Here is a 25,359-nt window from a genome sequence, read left to right on the forward strand (position 1 = left end):
TGTTTTTAGCGGTATCCAGCGGGGAAATTCTAGATTGCAGCACTGCCACTAACCCCTCCCTTTCCCAAAACTCTTTGAAGCTACGGTGGCCTTTGGGGACAAGAAGCTATTTGTTAAAGGTAGGAGCCCATGGATGAGCATGAGAGATGCTCAGGCTTCTAGCATCTCTAAGTGATGAGGTAAAGATGTATTTAGCTATTTAGTGTATAATGCTTATAATGCTTATAAAAGTTATATCTCACGTAAGATAATGTAAAGGGTTAAAAAATGCAGCATATGTATTTGAAAGGTGATATAAAGAAAATTTTAAAAGTCAGTTCATTAAGGGACTATGTTACAGCTGGTTGTTAAAAAATAATAATTTATTTTAATTGTGTTCTGAACATAGATTGTAAAAAGAATGGACGTAGCACCCGTGACGTCACCCCTTGGTTTGGGGGAGTCTGTTTTGTGCCTCTACTATGGGCATTTGGACTGCGCCATCTCGGATTTTAGTGGGCGTGTACTTTCCATATTTGGAGGAGAGGTGGTAACTCTACGGATCAGCCGGGGTCAGGAGGGGTCAGCCGGCCGAGATCTTGCCCACTGAACCGCGCCGAACTGAGCTAGCCTAAGGCTCATCAGCTAGGCTAGGCTAACAAGCAGTTACTGGCAGCAGCCACACGGCAGTCCAGCCTCCAGCACAGTTAACTTATAATGCTAAACAAAGCAAACGGTTAATTTTATTGTAAGGTTTTGTGTTGTTGATAATGAGATAGTGTTGGTAGGATACACGTTTTATTATCCGTCTGCAGAGTGAAGTATCGGAGGTTAGAGGGAGAGGAAGAGGGACAGGTAGAGGTGCAGCCGCAGGCAGGGCCTTATGAAGTGATATTACCATATTTCCAATATAATATCATGAAACTTATAACTGAGGATACCTTATCTGTGTTTCTCCTTTGTGTTATCTTTACCGACACTTCTTCAAGGGATGATCTTGGGTTAAGCACAGGCAGCTCACTGGTGAACTCAGCCAGGATTAATTTTTGATGCCATGATGATGCATCAGTGTAGACATTGTACCTCACCTTTCACTGGAGTGTCAGGAGTGTCATGGTGTACTTACAGTAACTGTGTGGACAGACCAGGAGAGGAAATGCTGTGACATGCACATTGTGTGGACCTAATACTGCCTAGAAGCTTTTTGTGCATTAACAGACAATAAAGGGATGACAACTGGAGTACCGTTATGCTACTTATAGACATTTCATCTGTTGACAGCATGTTTCTGTAGGCACTGCTTTGCCATCCCCAGCTGCTGTGGAGTACACTGGTTTCACACCTGGCCTCCGAGTTTCCTTCCAGACCCTCTGAAATGTTCACACAGTACCTGAAGTACACACACACACCTGTGTGTTCATCATGAAGGCATCAAATCATTGTATCTACGTATTATTATTATATATATTTGCTAGATAATGTTTACATTTTGTTTATATTTCACATTTGTTCAATTAAAATCAGATCAGATGGACATGCTGCAATTATTACAATGACATGCATATTAACATAAACCAGTAATTCCCTACAAGATCAGTATTATTACCACCTGTTATGCAAGCTGTAATTCACTAGTTTGAACAAAAAAAATATTATGAAATGTAGAAAATGAAAACAGATAATAAGAATAACCATATTTGTAATATAAATGTTTATTTGACATAAACATGTTTGGACATCCTTTAACAGTCTGCACAATAAAAGACAAATATTTTGATGAGACCCAGGGAGTAGATGTTGTCTCTGACCATTATATACCTCACCGAAGGTATCAAGTCTACTGTTCTGGATGAAGATGGTCTGAGTGAGCTGGTCTCTTTCTTTGAAGATCTCCTTGTATTAGATGTTGGCCATGGTAGACATGAAGCACTGGAGGAGCAGGAAGTGACCCACAGCCAGAAAGTACAGTTTCTCTGCTGTCCTGTTTACTTCAGGCCTGCCTGAGTAGGAACCCGTTATTCACTGAGTGCTCCTCCTCATCTGGTCCAGGAGCTGTGTGTAAGAGAGCAGCTTCTAGAAAACTGCTTCTGTTGAAGACAGTGACATTACACAGGAAGTTAGTTGACTAGTTTTTATGCAGTTATACATGTGAAAATAGTGCTGTTTATCCAAAGTGGGAGTTACAGGGGAAGTTAATATACTACAAAGGCAAATACATGTGTATCAATTACCTGGCTCACCTGGATAAATATAACATTACCAAAAGAAACGACAGAAATGTTGACTGATAAATGTAAAATTGAAATTTTGTTATATATGCATTGACATATTGCTCAACATAGAAATGATGAAAATGTGTTTTGTATTTGTGTTTGAGTAAATAACTTTCCCCCCAATGTATGTGATTCTAAATCATAAAAATAGCAGCACAAAGAAGTTACGGATCACTGAAAAATATTCACAGAAGTTATTAACTGTGATGAGCAGACTTCTCCTCAGCTTATCTTTCACACTAAGTCATTACTCTGACCTGTCTAGTAGTGACTATGGTCATGCGCCTACTACATTTGAATGTAGAAACAGTTTTTATTAGAGCCAGCATAAGTTGTCTGTTCAGGGCTACTGTAGGCCATCATGGTGGAGCAGCATGACATCCTCCGTGAACGCCAACCCCCTCGTATGTAGATTAAAATGCTATTTCTCAAATAACACAAACACAACAGCCCGTATCTTCAACTGATTAGACAGGGATTAAAACATACTTATGAATATTATATTCAGTTTTTACGAAGTCCTTTCTGCTAGATATCACTATATTCTACACACTGCACTGCTTTAAAGAAAGGGACAAAGACAAATTTGGGGTGTAGTATTGTTCAGGTTGTCCTTTTCATGTCATGTTATGCTCTTTTATGTCAGGTGGTAGTTATTTAGTTTGATGGTATGTGTGCCATTCTGGCTCATACAGCAAACTATTGCTTACATTACAACATTTTGCAGCTGTTTTTCCAGTTTAATCTGTTCATCAGGGACCATGCTTGCAACACCTACACTATTTTTCATTGCTGTTGCCAGCCTGCACTGTAGCTACCAATGCACCCCCACTAATTTCAGATGTACCCAAAGTCATTTTGTTCTGGAACAGGGTGGAACAGGTCCTGCTGGCAGAAAATGTGCTCAAAATTCTAAACATCTGCCTCTCCCAGTATGTGCCTGTCCAAATACAACTTTTTTCTTTTGACTTGGTGTGTAACTTTTACAGAGAGCATTTCTTAATGCAGTGTTTGCTCCACACATCCCTCAACCAATTAGTATAAGAAACATTTTTGACACTGTAGGTATCATGAAATTCATTTTAAAAATATATTTGCTTATCAAAAGAAGAGTTTGATAATGACAAAGTGAACAGACTTGTAATGATACTACATTAGGCAGACGGTGTGTTTATAGCAGTGCTATTGAGGTGTAGGGACAACAAGGCATGTGTTGAACACTTTGCAGCTTTTTCTTTAATTACATGAGAAAAAAACAACCCCCCTAATTTTAGGTGTGAAGTGAATTCTACAGATATAGCTGACTCTCCCAAAATGACATTTTTTTTCTGAAGTTGGGTTAGGGTTAGGGGGTTAACAATATGACACTGATGTAATTTAAACACTTTGACAAAATGGAGATTGACCAGAACTCCTGAGAGACCATTTCTAACCAATACCTAAATTATGATCTGAACTAAAAGCATACATTTGGAGACATTTGAACCAGAAGAAACAATACAATCACATGGACAGAAGCCCCGCTCCTTATCTACAGAGACCAGAGAGACCATACTCATCATCTGATTAAAACTACAACACAAAATACATCAACTGCACAAATTTGCATTAAAAAAAATAATTCGATTTTCCATGTACAAAGTGTATAAAACAGCCGTTCTGTTATCTTGTCTAACATTATTGTATATTATAGTTACAGATTATTTTATTATCTAACAAGCTTCCAATCTGATATTTACACTAGACAGTGAAGACAAATGTGGCTCCTCCTGTCTCCTCTCTCACAGTAATCACACAATATTTCTATGTGATGAAAACAGATACATCATACATAACAGCACACCGGGTCAGAGTGTAGAACACATCTAATAGGCACAATGGTGTTATTAGATGAATCAGTAAGGTAAGGTTAATACAAAAATAACTAGCCTCAAGAAATCCTGTCAAACTCAATTATAAAGTGAATAACTGTGAAGGATGAAACACAATATGTTGAGCCAGTTGCCTCATTGTAGAAAATCCAAAGGTTTGTTCAGCCAAGAGCATAGTTGAAGGATACACTGATGAACAGATAGATGGAGAAATGGTCAAGAGTGGAGGATGAATAGAAGAGCAGCAGATGGGTGATCTGTTCTTCAACTGAACACAGCCGAACATCAAGCTGCTGCTGGCACATTAATAGCTCCATGCAGCTCTGTCTGGCAGTAGGAGGAGAAAGACCTGAGTTTTCCACCCGCTACAAATGTTATGAGCCCATTAAATAGCCATTATCAGTTGTCATCAAGAGCTTAGCTTTGAGGTAGTATGGCCCTACTCTACCGCCTAAATGGCAATTCTCATTTATTAGTAAGCTGAACATGTATCCAGATCCACTACAGACACAGTCCAGCTCACAGCACACTGGGAGGAAGCACAGCACACTGTACTAAAACTGTGTTTAAATAGTTAAATGAAGCTTAGTGAAAGATCAGCCAGGAAGACGCTCTTCTCAGAATGGACACAGTGGTGCTAACTCCAGTTTACTCTCTCTTGCATGCACACTTAATTCCAGGTTGTCAATGCAGCGGGGGGATGATGTCCTCATGGAGTTCAAGACTTGTCTATATCATTATACTTATAATAAAAAATAATTATTTCCCATTTTATTTGTCTCTCAATAAAAATAAACAATACTGGTGAAGAAAATGTATTTACACATGGATTTAATGTTACAAGTGTAATGTAAGCTTTGCTAGGTGACCATCATCTATCAGATTAGTTACTGTTTTATGCAGTGATGTCATCAACAATCATCTCACTATCTGCGCTATAGCTGCTAGCCCTCCTTTATTGTGTTCTAGGTTAGCTGTCCAAATAACTGAAGGTGGATTGGAGGGGGTCTATTGTTACCCCTTATTGTTACAACAAAAGCCCATGTCAAGGGATTTTTTTTTTAAAGTATATTTTTTGGGGCTTTTTTGCCTTTAATGTACAGGACAGTAGAGATAGACAGGAAACAGGAGGCAGAGAGAGGGGGAATGACACGCAGGATAAGACCGCTCGGCGCAGGATTCGAACCGGGGTCGCCTGCAACGAGGACTATAGCCTCAACACATGGGGCTCTACCCGCTGAGCTATGCCCCAGTCAAAGGATTTTTTTGTTGGAGTAAATTGTTGGAGTCATATGATCACCAAAGGTAATAGCCTAATTAGGACCTATTATACTTCCCCTTATTTTCAGACATAAAGTTGCTTAAAGGTTAGAGCTTAAAGTGGTTAATTAATGATGTAAATATGTAGAAGGAATCTCTGTGAGTAAAAAGTTGGCTACCGTTCTGAATGCTAAATGTCCATCAGTTTTTTCTACTTTCATCCTGAGCAAACGTCAGCTCATGTGTTCTTGAAATGAGAGTGGGTGAGCTGGAGTTAGGCTTCAGTGTAAGTGAGGCTAGCCCATGGTTATACTTCACATGTTGTTGCTTTTTTTAACATCAACAGTGTTTTATAGGCAGGGCCATTTCAAGGAATTTGGGGGCCCCAAGCAAAATGGACTTGGAGGCCCCCCCACCACCACCGCCAGCCGACGCCGACACCGCCTGGACCACAGCAAAAAAACCTACGCCTCACCATCCCACCCCGCCCCCGCCCAAAGCCTACAGGAGTTCAACCACACATTATATCAATAAAATATTTCTTAATAGTGCAAATACTGCTTACAAATGTTGCATATAGGCTACTGCACACAAAGTATGTTTACTTATTTTATTTGAACATTTGCAATCAACATATAAACAAACTGCAAATTCGGTATTAAATATAAAATCCAACATAGATAAAAGTACACACACACACACACATATAAGATTAACCTTTAAAAAATATGCAAATTGTCTACATCTGCTGTTTGCGAGCCTTGGCTTCAGCAAAGGCAACCACAATGTCCTCCATGTCCAAAGACCGGCGAACATCATGCTCAATTGACGTAACGGCCAGTCCTGTGAGCCTCTCTTGGCTCATGGTGGACCTCATATATGTCTTTATCAGCTTCAAAGCTGAAAAGCTCCTCTCACCTGAGGCCACAGTCACAGGGAGAGTCAGTAGGTAGCTAACATAAACAGGGATCATCCCTATGTTCCCCCGGGTCCTATGTTCCCTGCTTTGTATGTGACCGGGGAACATAGGGATGATCCCGTCTACAGTTAGTCTGTTAGCTCTGTTAGCTCAGTTAGCCGCCGAGTTAGCAGCCGAGCTAGCAGCCGAGTTAGCAGATGAGTTAGCCGCCGAGCTAGCAAGCTAGCCGCCGAGCTAGCTGCCGAATTAGCCGCCGAGCTAGCAGCCGAGTTAGCCGTCGAGCTAACAGCGGAGTTAGCCGCTGAGCTAGCAACTAGGAACATAGGACCCGGGGAACATAGGTACGGTGTGGGGGGCCCCCTTGAGGGGGATTCCGATAACAGTGTCGCTGCACTTTCCTGCATTGACCATCACAGCATTTAAAGGGACGCGCACACAGTTTGTCGTTGCATTCAATTCAGAACCAGTCGTTGTCTGGCAATTGCTTGGTTTGCCTGTGCTGTTGCGATGGGCCTGTTTATAGGCTACAGTAAGCTCTATATAGCACATAATAGGAACCTGACAAAAAAAAGTTCCCTCACTCTGGTTCTGAATCAGCAGATCATCAACATCTTCCATTTTCATGTTTACCAAGTTCATCTGAAGGGTTATTGTAGAAAAGGCCCCAACGTTACAGGTTTATTGAGAGTTTATTCTTGTTGTCATGTGTGCTTTTTGTGTTCGGTTTGTTGTTCATTCAGTTTGGTGATATTGTTGAGGTGGGCCAGCCCATGTGATGGGGTTGTATCTGGGGTGGCGGTACACAGTGAGGAGGGGTGTGCGCTTCAGTTGGACTACGGTGTGTGGTGCAATGGCTTCAGTACCAGTGATCTGTGCGTGAATGAAGAGTATTTTATCTGCTACATTACTAGTGTTGTATTTGTAAGATAATTACTTGATTACTTAAAGTGTGTGTAAAATAAGAATAAATATGTGTTCTGAGTTTGACATACTACAGAAAAGTGTGTTGTTAACCACCCTGCCAAATTTGAATGATAAAAAAAATCACCAAATATATGTAATTAGGTTTCAAAGTTGTGTAAAAATCAGCCTCTTTCTCTGCTCCCAAGCGCTGTGGGTGTGTCCGCCGGCAGATGGGCACACCCACAGCGTTTGGGAGCACATACCATGTATGTATGGTATGTGGTTATAGTATATCTCCTTTTCTTCCGTCTCGTTATGTTGATGTAACTGTGGATAAGTTTATTAGTTAATGTGGAGAAGAAGTTGGAGTTTAATTACCCGCCATGCACGCTAGCTAACAGCCTGGCTAACCAGACCTTGCACATCGGGTCAGAATATATCATGTAGAGTCCGTACTATGTTTATACATGTGTTACCTATTGTAGTGCTGTTACGTGTGTTTTGTGATTGCGCTGGGGTACAGATTGTTTGATGTAGGGTGTCGTTTCCATGCCGAAATGAAAGCTAAGGCTGATTAGACACCGGAGGCCTGTACTACGAAGCTGGATTTTCTCTTATCGAGGTAACTTCAGGGTTAACTCTGGGTTTTCCGTCCTACAAAGCTGGTTCACTTCTTACCGGGGTAAATCACCATGGTAACTTATGCTGAACGGCTAACCTGCTCCGGAGCAGGTTATGTTCTGGATAAGAGATCAATGAGTATAAAAGCACCACCTCCTGACCAATCAGTTCTCTTAGAAAATGACCTGCCCATTCTTAACAGATCCTGTCAACATTGGTGCGCGGATCGCGAGAGGAGCGCTTAGGAGAGAAAGAGCTTTTAGGGATAGATGCAATTTTTTAATTGGCCAAAATATATATTTAAAAAATAATCATTGAGGCACGTGAGAGATATTATTCTGTAGGTTTGACATCTTGAGATCAAAGTGTCAGGGAGCATAATAACTGTATTTATTTATTGTAATTGTAAAAAATTGACGAAAATATATATTTAAAAAATAATCATTGAGGCACGTGGGGGATATTATTCTGTATGTTATACAGTTGGTTTGAAATCATTCACTCAAATGGTTGAAGCGCATAATAGGTTTGTATTTTGAATGTTGAATATTAAACTAACTTAATGTCTCTTATGAAAGGAAGGGCACTGAGGAAGCGCTCTGCCCCAAACGTCTGTGCTGTGTTGTATGATCTCATGAATTTACTCGGCAATTTTCTGCCAGCATTCCTTCCTGGTTTTTGCTGCATCAGAGTTGCTTTTGGCCTGGATGATGTGATTGAATTCTTCATATTGTTGAAGAATAATTGTCTGCTCCTCCATGGTAAAGTAGTCTGCTCTGGGGTTTCTCCATGTTTGTGATTGGTCAGACGCTGCAAACACCTCCCCCAATTAGGTTGGTAATATTATTTATATTCATATGTGTAAGATTAATGTATGCATATGTGGTTATCCTTTATTGAGTTGTATTTGTTATTCTTTCTTTATAGAAAAAAACACAATCTCAACTGTAATATCCAGCTGTTCTGGAAGCTCTGTATGTTTGCTGCAAAGAAGAAGAAGAAGAAGTAAAGAGAGTAAACTGCAGATCAGCCTCTCTGTCCTTTATTCCTCCATACTCTGGAAATGGCCTTAAGTGGTGTTCTGGCCAACACTCGTGTGTGAACCTAGTAATACAATCAGAACTAGCACCCAGCCAGATCTTCTCTTCCTTACAGTTATGTTCAACAAGTCCACAGCCAGTCATTCAGCCTCTGTATTCAACAAATTCATTTTATCCCAGAGGAGCATTGACATGAAACATTTAGTGATGCATCATACAGATACCCACACCAATGTGAAATTACATAGTGGAGTGTTAGTCGCAGTTATCACTGGCTCTCCATGTGGATCCACCCGGAGCACTGATCCCCAGTTTATTATTCAGGTGAAAATGGGAAGAATTAGTGACTCTGTCCACCAACATATATATACATATAATTGGAAACATCAAAATCTACTAAATCATATTAAAATTAATCAACCAACTACAGAGCATGGTATGTTATTGTCTGAACAGAAAGAGGTATTTAAATGATCAGAAATACAAATCAGGAGCTTTTTTAACTGCTGTATTCATAAAACACGAATCCCTTCATCCACCCCCATGTGCATATTGTACATAAGAGCTTTCATTCCATCCCACAAACCCCTCGCTGTCACACATCTACTTTAATCACACACAGGCAGGCGGTGTACTGATGTGAGGCAAACATTCCTTGTGTGACTGCATGAACATGTAATAAATATGATACATAGTATAGCAGGTGTCACATTTTAACGCATGCTTGTTGAATTGCTGAGACCAGCAGGCCATTCCAACACTTCCACACTGGTTTTATAAAGATGGAAAGGGAATATCATTAAGGGTCATTGTGAGATCATTCCTGTGACTTTCAACTTACTGTTGTTGTCAGATAGACTGCGTTCCTGATCCACATCATCTTTCCTATCAGTCACATGGTTCTCCTTACATTGTTTGGGTCCTTTTGTATTGTGGATTTATATCATGTTCTAAATATTGAAAATCAATTTTAGAATATAGTGGTGCCTTTCTTTTTTTTTCTTTAAAAAAAATCTAGTCATGTTGATGTTATGATATGTGTATGGATCTCTTAGATCATATGTCATCTTTTCTTTTGTTTTAAAGTATACACTATTATGTGTTGCATTATCTTCTTTACACTTATATGTACACCTGTAAATATGGAATGGGATTGACACATCATTTAAGATGGTGACCATCTGAAGAAGAGCAATGTGCTCAAATCATAATTTATTATCCCACTACAACTACATCTACACTGGGAGCTACAGTGTGTAGACTCTCTTCTGCATTTTCCAACCTACAAAAATCATAATCAATGAATGGATTATAAAAATGTCTCAATGCAAGCTGTTAGCAGCTTTAAATAGATACCCTGTATAGTTTTATACTTATAAATGCCCACATTAATATGGAATTGAACAATTGCATCCAATTTTGTATTAAATGCCCTTATTAGATCAATACAGTATTAGCTTATAGATGTATCAATATATATCGCACCCTTGTAACCTTTATTTATTATTAATACTTAATAGAGGTTCAGAAAGCAATGTACATAGTTCATGTTGCAGCTGCTACTGCTTTATATCTGTACTAAGACACACAAAGCACAGACTAACTTGCACAAGAAAATGCACTCAAAGACGAAGAGTGCCCTCTGCTGGCTATAAAATGGGATCTAACACCAGTTAACAATCTCCCATAATGGGAACACACCGAAGAGCGGCGAGTTGCTATGTAATCTCTATGGAAACTAGCGACGGTGGCGGCAAAGTGCGGCTTCGGTGTGTTCCCGCGTAATACACACACACACAGTGTATGGAGGAGCAAAGTCCTGACTATCCTCTGTTCCACCAGCTTCTGTAACTCATCTCTCAATCCTTCATTCAACATGTTTTTAAATACATCTCATTACTATGAAATGTTTTCATTCTGTTTCCTTTGCTAATAACTGTTAACTGAAGCTTATTTTTTATCTTAAGAACAAAGTCTATTTGAGATTATATATGTATATCAGGTCATTGTTCTGTCTCTGACAGCAGTACACTGAGACTATATGTTTGTGGATTTACATTTCTTATGTTTATTGAGTTAGTTTGTATTTATTGATATTGTGTTACAGAGTTCTATTTATCTATCTTTTTTAAAACAAAAAAGAAGACTCCGGCCACCAGGGGGCGCCGGGCATATTAGAATCTGTACAGGACTACTGCAGACCATTTTTGAGTGATTACATTGTTGCTGCTCTGGCTTTTTTTGTGCTAAATTTGGTGATGCTGGATACATCTCATGTCTCCTAAGGTGTCTCTTAAATCTCTTAAATTGCATATTTCCCTTATGTCTTAGTCCCTACCATCATGGATGCCTGGAGAGATGCAAGGAAACCACTTGAGGAAAGAGGAGACGAGAAAATATGATTTTAGAGACATGACCTCATGACCTCACAGCTGTGTGTGAAAACAGGGTTATTGCAATTATAAGTAGAGTTTATGGAGAAATATATGGGTTGAAAATAAATTAATATTACACATACAGTAGTGTGATGCATTTATTGAAAGGTTGGTGGTAGAAGTGGTAAAATGCTGATCTTTGGGTCAATAGTTCAAGTTAATGTAAAGGTTAAGTTTTGGTAAAAAGTGATTATGGTTAGAGTAAGTCTGCAGAAAATGAATGTAACTCTGTGTGTGTGTGTGTGTGTGTGTGTGTGTGTGTGTGTGTGTGTGTGTGTGTGTGTGTTCAAAGCTAAAAAGACAAACTTTAGCGAGTTGAACTCTATCTTGAGACCTCAGCAGCAGCTATCAGTAGTAAGTATTTCTTTCTTTCTTTATGTAAAATAATCAGAAAATAATGATATTAATGATAAATAACGTAAATAACTGACCAAATATAATTACACTCAAAACAAATTTAAGACCTTAACTCCTACAATATCAGACATTTTAAGACATTTTTAGACCTTCAATATCAAAAACTAAACTTAAAACATTTTCAGACTTTTTAAGGTTTCATATTTTCAAATTGTCTCATGTATCTTGTACAGTCTTTCATTTTTAACTGGTGCTTAAAACAGAAATAATGATCCTGATTTTAAATTCTTTCTTCCATCCTTGTTCAGTCTCAGTGAAAATGAACACAGTAGCAGAGTTTAGTGATAGCGGTCTGCTCCAAGCTTCATATGCTCTGAAGTTCATCCAGAGGCAGCTGGTGGAGCTGTCTATGGACTGTGAGACTACTGTCCAGAGAGAATTGATCTGTCCTCAGTTCTTCATAGAGCTCCAGAACAAACTGGAGAAACTCCTCCATGAAGTAGGTATTTCAATTTCAACCATGTTTCTTTTTTCCAAACTGATTTTAAGAAACACATTCATCCCTTTGTTTATAGTGCATACTTTATTGTATTTAATCATTTATAACAGAGATTTTGTGTGTTTGATTTAGACCCACTCAGTGTGTTGCCCTCCACCTAGAAAACCAGAGGAGGGTGACCATTAAGCGGTTCAGTGGTGGCAGCTTTGGGTGAGTAAGACTTCTTTACATTCGAACAGACTGTTTGGACTCCACACAGAGTTCAGTCCAAACACAGAGAAATGTCAAACATGTTTTAGTTTTTTGTTAAATCAAAGCTGATGTTCAGTAGTAGAAGCTGCTCGTTTCCTTTTCCTTCTTGTGCAGATCTGTAAACCTTGTGCGCCACAGAGAAACCAGACAGGCTTTCGCCATGAAGGTTATTAACTGGCGGAACCTGAAGACGGAGGAAGACATTCGGCAGGTGTTGGTGGTCCTCACCTACACACAAAATCCTTTCATAGTCTCAATGCTTTGTGCATTTGAGACAAACAGAGACCTCCGTGTTGTCATGGAGTATGTAGCAGGTAAGAAGGTTGTTTGTTTAGACAGGGATAGAACAGATAAATGAGCTTTAAACTGACTTTCCTCTATTATCTATGGAGCCCATCCATGCTACCAACCCAACACACACTGAGAACATGTCTCCTGTCCTTCTAGGTGGGGATTGTGCTTCCTTACTGGAGGAACGGGGGCGCTTTTCCTCGAAGATGACAAGGATCTACATAGCCGAGATGACCATGGCTCTAGAATACCTGCACAGCTATGGGATCATTCACAGGGACCTGAACCCTGCTAAGTGAGTCATCAATCTGTCCCATCAATCTGAGATGTAGACTTAGAGTTTGGTGTGTAATCTAACATGAGACATGTTTCTGCTTTCCTCTGTTGTAGCATGTTGATCACTTCCACCGGCCACATCAAGGTGACCGATTTTGGCCTCTCAAAAATAGGTCAACTGAACATAGCCCAAGATGTTTAGAAAGCACCGGTAATGAGGATTGTGCAGGAATTCACGGACAAAGAGGTAAGTCTTAGATTTTTCTCTTCTGTGCTTATTTGAGCTCAAACCTGGATCGTTGTTCTAATCATGTTCTGTTTCCTACCATCAGTCAGTGGGCACTCCTTATTATATAGCCCCAGAGACCATACTAGAGGTGGAGTGTGGAAAGCCTGTGGACTGGTGGGCCCTAGGTATCATCCTCTTTGAGTTTCTGGTGGGTGATCTTCCATTTGATGGGAACGACATTGACGACCTCCACAAGCGTATGATTGAAGGTAAGAATCTTTATTTCAGTTCATCTCTTTCATTCCATTTTTTACCAAAAGTTAGACTGAATACTCCTAAAAATGTCAAATGGTGTAACTACAAAAGAATGATAAATATATGGACACAAAAAAACATCATTGACCCTACCATATTTAAGTCATGCTAGCAGAGCTAAATGAATCTTTCTTTATTTTAAAAGATGATTCCAAATGTTCATTATCCTGCTTTGTGATTTTCATGAAAATCTAGCAACATGTGGTTGAATTTCTTGTTTCTTTTACTTTAAACTTGTTTTAAGATGCAATGTAGTTGTTTTTTATGATGAAGTTAAACTTTCAATTCTGGATTACTGATATGTGCTTTTTGTTTTTTCTCAGATGACATCATCTGGCCAGAGGGGGAAGCAGCCCAAGGAACTGTTGTCCAGGTCCTGATCAGCCTTCTCCTTCAGAAGAATGCCAAGAGACGTCTGGGGACAGGTTAGTGTCACATTCACTAATGATGAAGACGTGCATAGAGACAGGATGAGAGCTGATGGGAGACTTGTTGTTTCTTCACATTCATAATTTTGTTTGTCTCACTTGTTCTCCAGGAGGAGCCGGAGAGGTGAAGGCTCACCCGTTTTTTAGAGGTCTCTGCTGGAGGTTCCTTATGGACAAAGAGCCTCCATTCATCCCCCAGCTGAGGACTGAGGAGGACCCCAGCCGTTTTAATTGTAAGTGCCAACACACACACACACACACACACACGTTTTTTCTCCTTTTATTTAGCTTAATGCATGATGGTTGTTGCTATGGTTTCTACAGCCAGCATAGCCCAGCTGTGCCAGGAGGACGAGGACCAGGAGGACGAGGAACCAACTGTGAAGCTGCTGTACCTCTGTTTGGTGGCCCACCGCTTAACTGAGGTACACTTTTTAAATCCAGCTGCTGTTTGACACTGTAAATCCGTTTCTCACTATCAAATACACACAAGGAAATGATCATTTTGATGCTTTTCTTTTGAACCTGCAGGTTTACGGCAGCTCGGAACATCTGTCGGCTCCTATTGCCTTCAACCAGATCGTGGTGACAAGACTGGTGGAGGAGTACGAGGAGGAAGAGGAGGACCAGGACTTTAACTACGAAGGTAAGTTAAATGATTGTTTTTATGAACAGGAGCCAGATGACGGCTTTTGGGAGCAGGAGTCCAGTGAGGAGAAGGAGGAGGACCTTCAGGAGGAGCAACAGCAAAGACGCAGAGCAACACCAAGGAGGAGGTGCGAGAGAAAGAAGTGGAGGAGGATGAAGAAGAGAAGGCGGTGTATGTGGAAGAGGAGGACTTGCCTGAGGAGGAGGAGAGGACCAAACAGAGGACAGAGAAAAAAGACTAGACACTGTTCCATCACCGTCCCTTCATCTTGTCCAAGAGAAGATTGACACTGGTCTCCTTGACAACAGAGACATAGAGGAACAGAGGCCAGCTGTTGAAGAGAAAGACTTGACTTCTCTTCCTCCTCCTGCTGTCAACAACATGTGTGGGGAGGTTTTTAGGAGGTGCATGAGGACTTTGAGGAACTTCATGTGCTGTCCTGTGAGGAGGAGGAGGAGGAGGAGTGTGTAGGAGGTCGGAGACGAGCAGGATCATCTACAGCATGTTTACCATAAGACTACAGACAAAACACACTTATTACAAGACTGACAACTCACACACACTTTGATTAAAATAATAAGTTCATCAACAGAAAAATGTGTCAGTTGAATGCTAGTACGTACAGAACAGTAGTATTTTCAGGAAATGTGTTTGATAATATCTAAACATGTGATTCATAGAGAAAATAAGAATAATATTTTCATTGAATCACAAAGTAACATAACATGTCAATCATTCAATAATTTTAAAAATCAGTAGGCCTATCACAGCACTGTGTTTCCATAGAGCATGAAAACCTACACAAAATAGCAATAATAACAACAACAATAATAATAATAAAACGTTATTCATAAAGCATTCATACAAGGGATGAAGAACTGTCCTGAATTCAAATATTATCTGCAATCATATTAATCAGTACTTAAATAAATATTAAATGATTGATGTGTCTGATGGGTGACAGGTTCAATTCCTTGTTAGTATAGTGGATATGGAGCAGTGACGTGCGGTGAGGTCAGTGGCTGGGTAGGCAGTGGGCATTCAAAAATCTAAACCCCACCCTAATATACATAAAATGTTGTACCCAATATCAGTAAGCTCAATCAGCTGCTTTAAATATCTGAAATAAAGGTCCATGCTGGCGTAAATTACACATGTGAGAGTTTGTTTGTCTGGTTTAGTTATTATGAAAGCTTATACCATTGTGAAAGTCACAAAAGCTCAGAATACAATTATAATACAATAAAATCTTGGTGTTATTACTAGGTAGAAATTAACACAGTGGCATTTGTTCAAAATAAGAGAAATTTAATTGAAATATATATAAAATAATTATTAATTTGCAAATATACAATACACTACATGCCTACATACATTGAGGGCCAACGCCTGCACAATGCATAGATTTGTATAATGTGCATATGAGCAATTAATAGTGCAAAACTGACAGAAATAAACACAAACAGAAAACCACAGACCTAGTTCAGAAATAAAATAATATATGCTGCAGGCTTTGTATAGATTTGTAAAAAAATAAAAATAAAATAACAATATATGCTGCAGGCTTTGTATAGATTTGTAAAAAAATAAAAAATAAAATAACAATATATGCTGCAGGCTTTGTATAGATTTGTAAAAATAAATAAAATAACAATATATGCTGCAGGCTTTGTATAGATTTGTAAACATTAACAATAAATGCCCTTGTGGGCTTTGTATAGATTTGTAAAACTGAACAGTACATACTATGAAACTGATTGGATTATCAACTATTAGTATTAAAAGAGTGAAATGAAAAACCAGTGTAGATTAATCTGAGATGATTCCTCAGCGTGGCAGGCTCTGCTGGAGTGATTTTGTTCTGTGGCGGTCTCTAGTGGGGTAACTGTCTGTGGCGGTCTCTGGTAGAGTGGTAGTTGTCTGTGGAGGTCTCTGGTAGAGTGGTAGTTGTCTGTGGAGGTCTCTGGTAGAGTGGTAGTTGTCTGTGGAGGTCTCTAGTGGGGTAACTGTCTGTGGCGGTCTCTGGTAGAGTGGTAGTTGTCTGTGGAGGTCTCTGGTAGAGTGGTAGTTGTCTGTGGAGGTCTCTGGTAGAGTGGTAGTTGTCTGTGGTGGTCTCTGGTGGAGTGATCGTCATCTCTGAGGCACACAGCAGTATTCTACACAAAAGACAATTTCAGACACATGCAAATTAAAACACTGTGTAGAAAAAGACCTAATTATACAAAATGTCACCATTACAATGAAACCTTTACCTTTACTTGAAGATGAAGTCCATCCGGCGATCTTTCTCCACAAATCTCTCGATGACATCATTGTAGAAGCGTTCTCGGCTGTTGTGCAGTCTCACCAGACGTTCTGCCTCAATGGAAATGACGGCCAAGGATGATAGGCGCTCTTCTCCAGTCCTGTTTCGGCTGTAGTTCTTGATTCTTTTCAGGGCTGAAAAAGATCTCTCCACTGAGGCTGTAGTGGCTGGAAGTGTTAAGATGAGAGACAGCAGTTTGGTTGCTTCTGGCACAGTCACCACCAAATCGTTTGTGTGCAAAAACTTGAGGAGCTGTGCGGGGGTTGTGCACTGCTCACAAATTAATTGTGAGCTGTACAGTCCAGTCAAGTCTGCCTTCAGCCTGATGAAGTCGAAGTGCTTGGCGTATGCCTCTTCCAAGCTCTTCAGTGACCGGTCATCAAAGCTGCTGGACATCTTCTCAAATTTGCGGAGGTCAACCAAACTAAAGAAGGAGAGCTGGCCATAATGGTCAAACCTGGTCTTCATCTGAGTGCTTACATCCTCATAGATGTTGTGGAACAACCCCTGCCTATGCTCTTTGATTGGCTGTACATTCCTTGTGGATGGATCTGTCAGGCCCAACAGTTGACACTTCTCCTCAAACTTGGCATAGAACGACTCAAAATCCCCTCTCTGGCGGTGTAGAACAGCCATTGTGTCATTGATCATTTGACAGCAAAAAGCAATGTCCATGGACTTGTTTTGGAGAACAGAAAAAAGTCCATCAGTGAGGTTAAAAATGTCTCCATACACCATCAAGAGGAAACAGGTGGACGTTTTTGACAGACAGGCATCATACCCCACAGACATCTTGTGTGTTTGATCATCCCATGCAACAGGATTTTCGGTAATGGAGGTGGAACATGTTCTTAAGTTCGGCATAGTAAAGGTTTACAGCTTGGACCAACCTTGAATGCGAACTCCATCTCGTGGGAGCGGCCCGCGGTATCCGGTGTTTCACAACTGCATCCAAGAACTGCGTGCGCTTCACAGACTTGCTGAAGAAAGATGCCAAACCCTCAATGGTCTTGAAAAACACGTTGCAATCAGTGATAGACTTTGCTGAATGGGAGAGCACAAGATTCAATTTGTGCGCATAGCAGTGGATAAAAAAAGCTTCGGGAACAACTTCCTTTATCTTTGCTTGAACTCCGTTCAGCTGAGATGCCATCACAGCGGCCCCATCATACGTTTGAGCAACGAGTTTAGCAGTGCAGTTGTAAGACTCCAAAATGGCCAAGATATGCTCAGTTATAGCGGCTGCTTTGCGGTCACTGCTAACGTCAGCAAAGCCCAAAAAAGCCTCTTTTACCTCATTTTGGTTGACGTACCTTAATATGACGGAGAGTTGAGCTTTATTTGTGGCATCAGTTGTCTCATCCACTTGCACAGACACAAAAGGGGCTGCATTTACCTCCACTTGAATATCATGCCGGAGAGTCTCACTCACTGCCTGAATAAGGTCGTTCTGGATCTGGTTAGATGTGCCAGTAAAAACCGTGGAAACTTGCAAATGAGTTTCCAATCGTTCATCTTTCTCGGCAAAGACGTTCAACAGCTCCACATAGTTGCCTCGATTACTGGAGCCCTCACTCTCATCATTCCCCCGAAATGCTAGCTCCTGCTTAGCCAAAAAATACGTAGCACGTATTAAGTCCTTGAGGATCTCCCGGTTTTCCCGCACCTTGGCGTTGTGGACGGAGACTTGCAGTCGATTAGCCTCATTTAAAGCAAGGCTGATCGGAGTGCATTTTCCGAAGGTTTTGACCGCAATTTGATGATGAATATGGGCACTGGACCGCTCATGCTTAGTTATAGCAGTAGGCAAGTTGTTTAAATCACTGTAGCCAGGACCTACCCACACGTTATCCCTCTCTTTTGAGAAGAGAAGACAAGGAAAGCAGAAAAGTTTGCTGCTAGCTTCGCATCCACACAGTCACTCTTTCCGAGAGTACCACTCCGGTTGAAATGAACGGACGATTTTCGGTCCCTTACGCTGCTGAAGGTCACGGAGAGGAGGTGTACACCTGCCTTGTTGGATGATAAGCATTTTTTGCTGGTATTCCAGCCTGCTGAAATTTTTTAAACATCCGACATTATGTCGGACTCGGTAATGACTGCGAATGAGTGCAAATTTCTGATAAATATCTGACGTATCTGATTGTAACAATTTCGCATTTTCTCCGCCCTGATTGGCTCCCGCTCCCCCAATAAGCAGTGCTTTTTCCGGGCCATAGACGTTTGATTAAAGCACCCAATACGCATGCGCCACCTCGAATATTCCCAATGTGTATGAAAGTGTATGCTAGATAATATACATAGAACAAATAAACACACACTAATAATCACTGTATGACATTAACATGAAACCATGAATGCACGTCACTTATCGCTGATAAACATTTAAAAAAGCTCATAGAAAGACTGCGTGCTCTTACTTTGATATGAGGAAATGACGTCACCAGTAGGCGATCACTTGCTATCCGAAAATGTCCGAGTGATACGAGTGGATTTTCGTTCTGACCGGCGGAAAGTTTGTTTCAAAACTCTGTGTGTGTAAAAAGCAAATCCACAAGCGTAGAACTGAGATCCACAAATGTTTTTTCGATTCACAAATAAAAACTGAGTTCACAAATGCCTGTTTGAAAGTTGTAAATGTTTGGAAGATATTCACAAATGCTTTTCATTTATTTGTAAATTAATTTAATATATTTTTATATTTGTGGAATTTGTTTGTGTATTTGCAGATCCGTTTTATATTTGCAAAATCTTTTTGTGAGTATACAAATCTTTTTTTTGTATTTGTGGAAGGTGTTTATATTTACAGATTACACATTTACACACAGATTGTCGGTCTGCACACACACAACATTATGAAACAAATCTAACTCCATAAGTGGACAGTATCTCCGCCTGTCACGTGGAAGACCAGGGTTTGATTCCCCGATGGGGAGGTTTCACTTTTCTACCAGCTGTTTACCAACATATCAACAACATGATTTATGATCCTCCCTGTCAAATGCAGCCAGGATATAAACCTGTATCATTCACACACACAAATAAGTACATTTACTCTAATTAAAATACATATATGATATAGGATTTTTTAAATTAATTTGTGAGTATGTTGATAACTTGTGTTGTATGAATTTCTAAACTATTAAGCAATAAAAATAGAAACTGTATTTAAAATGCTTTAATAATGGAGTTTATTAGGCATGGTGAAGTGTTATCAAATTTGTTTTAAACAAAGTTTATCAGCTGTGAGGTTTTATTTATTCTACAATGAAAACACAAAGAAATCAAAGAAATGTTCCCACCCGGTTTCAAGCCGGGGACCTTTCACGTGTGAAGCGAACGTGATAACCACTACACTATAGAAACTGTTAGAACACTACAAGAAACTGTATATCAAAATTTAATGGACATATGACTTTATTACACTGGCCAAATAATCCGGATTTTAGGGGGCAAACGTGCTTGGGCATGGTACGATTGCCTAGTGTGAGTGCGCCCTAAATTGCTCAGATGAGAAGAGTGCCATGCCATCTTTGCTCATATAGATATGGGATCAAACAAGAGTCAAAAAGATTTTGTAGTTGTAAAAATACTTTGTGCATGTGTAAAACTAAATCCGACGGACACACAAATTTCCCACCTTCAAGTGCGACCCTGAAGTTACAAGTTTTCAAAACTCAAGTTACAAATACGAATTTTGACCTACGGGTCAGCCGGGGTCAGCCAGCCGAGATCCCGCCCACTGAACTCGAATTAACCGCTCCGAACTGAGCTAGCCTAAGGCTAATCAGCTAGGCTAGGCTAACAAGCAGCTACTGGCAGCAGCTACACGGCAGTCCAGCCTCCAGCACAGCGACCTGACAGCGACCGACTCGACCACAGGTAACGTTAAATTCCTTATAAAAAAATATAACGCCGCAGCTCTTGAAATAATGATTAATGTGGGTTAGGGTTAGTTATTAATGTTTTATTGAGATTATACTACATAAGAAATAAAGTTAAATAAGTCCGCTGGGGACCAAAACTCATAACCCTCAGATCCTGTTAGAAATTAAATGAAACGTCTTCTTGTTGTTTTCAAACACACACCATGATAAAGTTAAAATAGGTATTAAAATATGTTTTTATTGCTTAGGGTTAGGTGTCTTCTAATGAATGATGTGTAATTTTATCAATATTTTTTATAATTTAACCCTTTCATGACATGTTTTAGTGAGGGACCGCTAATACCTGTCATAAAAAATGTTGAAAAACTGCAATAAAATAAATAACATTTTTGTTTCCTCCAACTATTATGAGAACAGTCATATGTCTGCCTTTGAACAGGGCCAACATTGATTTGTTTGCTTATAGTTCGCTGGAGCATTTTTAAAATTTTATATGGCCATGTACCGTACAGTTTTTTGTGACATGTCGGCTAAAACGCATGATCACGTGACTTTCTGTGTAAAAAAACATGACATCATAGTACATATATGGCTAGAGAAGAGTTAAAAGACCATCATACTTTTGACTGGACCTCAATCGACTAAGGGAAAGTGGTATAATCTGATATTTTAGATCGGAGTTTTGAAAAAAGCGCCAAATCTCGTCTCCCTTATGTATTTTACCCGGGTGGCGACGCACCATTCTCGGGGAGCGCTCTGGGAGTGTCCGCTATCTGTTTCTCCAGAGCTGGAGCTTCTGGGACTGGTTCTCGTTTTACAGGGTTTTTTTTATGGCAAATTTTGATAAAATGTTAAATCTGGTGAAAATCAGAGACAAAATTACTTCCAGTATCATCAGCCCGATGAAATCCCTCAGCTCGACCCCCCCCCAGCTCGCCCCAGTTACGGCTCCGGGGGCGTTGAGTCCCCTGGGGGCAGCGCGAGTAGCTTTAGCTACCCTGGGAGCCGCGATAAACAGAGAATTATAAGGTGCAGACCATGGTGCAGACAGGAGATCTTTTAGGAGCATGATGTACCTTGCAAAAGCCACCTCTCTGCAACCTATGAACATTATAACATGATCACAGCCAAATGAAAAATCTGATGGTCCATAAAATGTGGCAACAGGATCTGAGGGTTAAACGTTACTACTCTGTGAAATTACTATGTAGAATAATGTAAAGAAAGTTTGTTAAGCATTTTATACACCTAAAAATGTTTTAAAAGAAGTGAGATACAGGGTTCTCACATGACAGGGATAGATAGATAGAGAGATAGATAGAGAGATAGATAGATAGATAGATAAATCGACTCAATAGTATATTTAATTGTTAAATTGTGCTAAACTGCCTCAGCAATAAAATGCATCATATGCAGTGATTCATCAGTGATATCAATCCACAAACATTCTATAACAGTAAAACAGAGAGGGACCGTTTACTGCACAAAGACTGTTTTTACTTTTATACTTAATTGCATTTTGCAGATAAAACTTAATGTTAACACTTTCACAAAAGTGAGGTTTTGAATGCAGGTCTTTGTAGTGTATAGTAGTAGTGTAGTGTCTTTGTAGTGGAGTATTTTCACAGTGTGGTATTAGTAGGCTACTTTTACTGAAGTAAGGCATTTCAATACTTTGTACACCACTGGTTACAAGATGTTTGTCTTTCTTTATATTTAGAAAATGGAAAAGAAAGCTGCCCAGGCCTCTGCCAGTCGCCCAGACCAGGCCCCGGCCAGCCTCCACGCCCGGGCCACCCGCAGCAAGGACTACAGCCTCATATGGGGCGGGAGCTCCACCAACCGAGCCAAACACTGCCCCTATTTTTTATTTTATTTTAAAAGTTTATTAATTATTTATTACATATACTGATTGTTTTGTTTGTTCATTTAAAGAGTACCTCATGTTCAAATAAATTATTTTCATATTTGCACTCCTTTTGTCTTCTACACTTATTGAAAATGTTAAAAATGTCGTAGTCAGTTAAAAGGAATATCAACTTAAACACAAATATTAAGCATTAAAGCTCAAGTTTTTACCCACCAATTGCAAAGTGTAGTGACTAGTCCTAAACTTAAAGCCACTACTGGCTGCTAATGGCTGGATGTTCTGACGTGCACTCAATACGCAGACTACTTAACTGGTTGATCTATTATTTATTGGTTGTTTAAACACAACGCTTAGTTTCGTTTGTTGCTCTTAATACAAAATAACATAATAAACCAAATAAACAGAAAATAGCTGCGACCTGAACGCAGTCAAAAAACTTTTTGCCCTCACCATCAGCGCACCTGTGGTGATTGGCATGACCCTTTAAAATAAATCAGTGCCCTGTCAGCATAAACATGCACCCCCTGCTGTTTGGGAGGAGCACCACAGTCAAATTCAAATTCATATCTGGCTCCTACACTCCAGCCCCTAATTGCTTCTGGCAGAAGACTGAGCAATTCAAAACAATATTTTAAGAGGAGCCATATAATTCAAAATAATATTCTTACATTCAGACATTAATAATACATGTGATATCTCTGATCACAAATCCGTAATAAACAAAATTTACAACAATTCTTAATCTGTTGCCTCACATAACAAACATATTTTAGTCACAGGTCTCTCTATTACATTTGTCTTTGTTTTTAGACGGACAGAACGTACAAGACCTTTCCTATCAGGGAATGTTTTTAGGATTCTCCCAAGTACCCATGATCCTCGGGGTGCTGTAGAATCTACAACTACAACAATATCTCCAGGCATGAAGCTTCTTTTTTCCTTTGCCCATTTTTGTCTTTCCTGGAGCAATAGAAGGTACTCACGAACCCATCTTTTCCAGAAGAGATTTGCAATATATTGGATTTGTTTCCACCTTTTTCTTGCATATAGGTCCGTTTTTTCAAAAAGTCCTGGAGGTAGAATTGGTTTTCCTTTCTTGACATCTCTTGTTGGTCGTTAGAGGCTCTCTCATTGAAGTCATTGTTATATTGGTTGATGAGCAACCCTTCTATCCTCTCAACCACAGTCCTGTTGACAATAACTTCAGTACAAGCACTCCGCTTGTTGTCATTTCCTTGTAATGGACCATTAATTACCCATCCCAGTAAGGTTCTGACAGCGTATGGTCCATCATCGCGACTGTTAATCACCTCCCAAGGTTCCATCAACTTGGAGGCGTTTGTGCCGATTAACAAGTCAACATCAGCTGTTATGCGTGGAATCTGAATATCCTTGAGATAAGGCCACTTTGCCAACTCTTCTTCACCTACAATGTTGTTTGGAGACACAGGCATTTCCTTCTGAGTGAACACATCAGGAAGCTTGTAGAAATGTGTGCCAGACAGATTGGAGATTTCCAGGCCATTTACAATACAGGTTGGCACCGCCTTACTGTGACCCATTGTACGAAGATGGATTTTAGCTCTTCGTCCTTGAGTATTCAATCTATCCACAAGCTTTTCAGAGCAGAAGGTACCTGTGCTTCCTGGATCCAGAAAAGCGTAAGTTTCAATCATCTTCTTTCCTTTTGCACACTTTATTTGTACAGGTAAGATGGGAAGAATGCCACTACTGTTGCCAGCCCCTGTATGACCACAAGTAGAGGTAGGTGTGTGACTCACTGATTTTTTATTTGGCAGTTCAGAATGTCCTTGGTTAACCCATTCCTTTTTTTTAATGTGCAAGACGCTGGGATGTGTTTGGTTGCAATATTTGCAAGAAATGCGCCTATCACAGTTCTTGCTCAAGTGCCCTGTGCTCAAGCAACCAAAACACAAACCTTTCTCCTTTAGAAAGTTCAGCTTTTCCCTGTGCACCTTTCTTTCCAATTGTGGACACTGCTCCAATGCATGTCCACCTGCACAATACAGACAGGAAATTGGGTTTACTTTAGTAGAAGACATTTCATGCTGAGACACATCCGCCTTTGATTCATTTGCAATAGAGACATGAGTTGCAAAGCTGTTTCTATTGAATTGTGTTTTTGAGGTTTGCTTTTGATTGTTCCTTTAATGACAGCAGCATCCTGTATGTCACCGAAGACTGGATCTGACACAATTCTGACCTGCTGCTCAATGAACCTCACAATGTCCATGAAACAAGCTCTTTTGTGGTCTCTGTCCAAGATTTCACATGCTCTTACTCTCCATTTTTCTCTGAGTTTGTATGGAAGTTTTTGAATCATCATTTTCATATTCGCTGGCATATTTAGCTCGTCCAAATATTGTAGTTCCTCCATAGCATTAGAACATTCACGTAGGAAAAATGCATATGCTTGAAGTCCCTTAGTGTCCTCAGATTTGACACTAGGCCATCCAGTGATTTTTTCCATGTAGGCAGCTGTTACCTTTAATCCGTTTCCAAAATGCTCCTCAAGCAGATGTTTAGCGTTGGAATAACCTCTTTCAGGAGTCATATGAAGGCAGCTGCGTACAAGGTCCCTTGGCTGTCCCCTAGTAAACTGCTCAAGGAAATATAGACAGTCACCTTTATTGTTGGTTTTTGCTTCCACAGAATGTTCAAATGCCTTCATGAATGTTT

General features: G+C 40.0%; 1 non-coding gene across 1 annotated transcript; it reads right to left on the minus strand.

Moving 5' to 3' along the window:
* Positions 1–20,195: 20,195 nt before the first annotated feature.
* trnav-cac (transfer RNA valine (anticodon CAC)) lies at positions 20,196–20,268 on the minus strand. The gene has a single exon. It is a non-coding gene; the product is annotated as a tRNA-Val (tRNA).
* Between the last annotated feature and the right edge of the window lie 5,091 nt (positions 20,269–25,359).

The sequence above is a fragment of the Scomber japonicus genome, chromosome 21 (assembly GCF_027409825.1).
Source record: "Scomber japonicus isolate fScoJap1 chromosome 21, fScoJap1.pri, whole genome shotgun sequence".
Taxonomy (NCBI): Eukaryota; Metazoa; Chordata; class Actinopteri; order Scombriformes; family Scombridae; genus Scomber; species Scomber japonicus.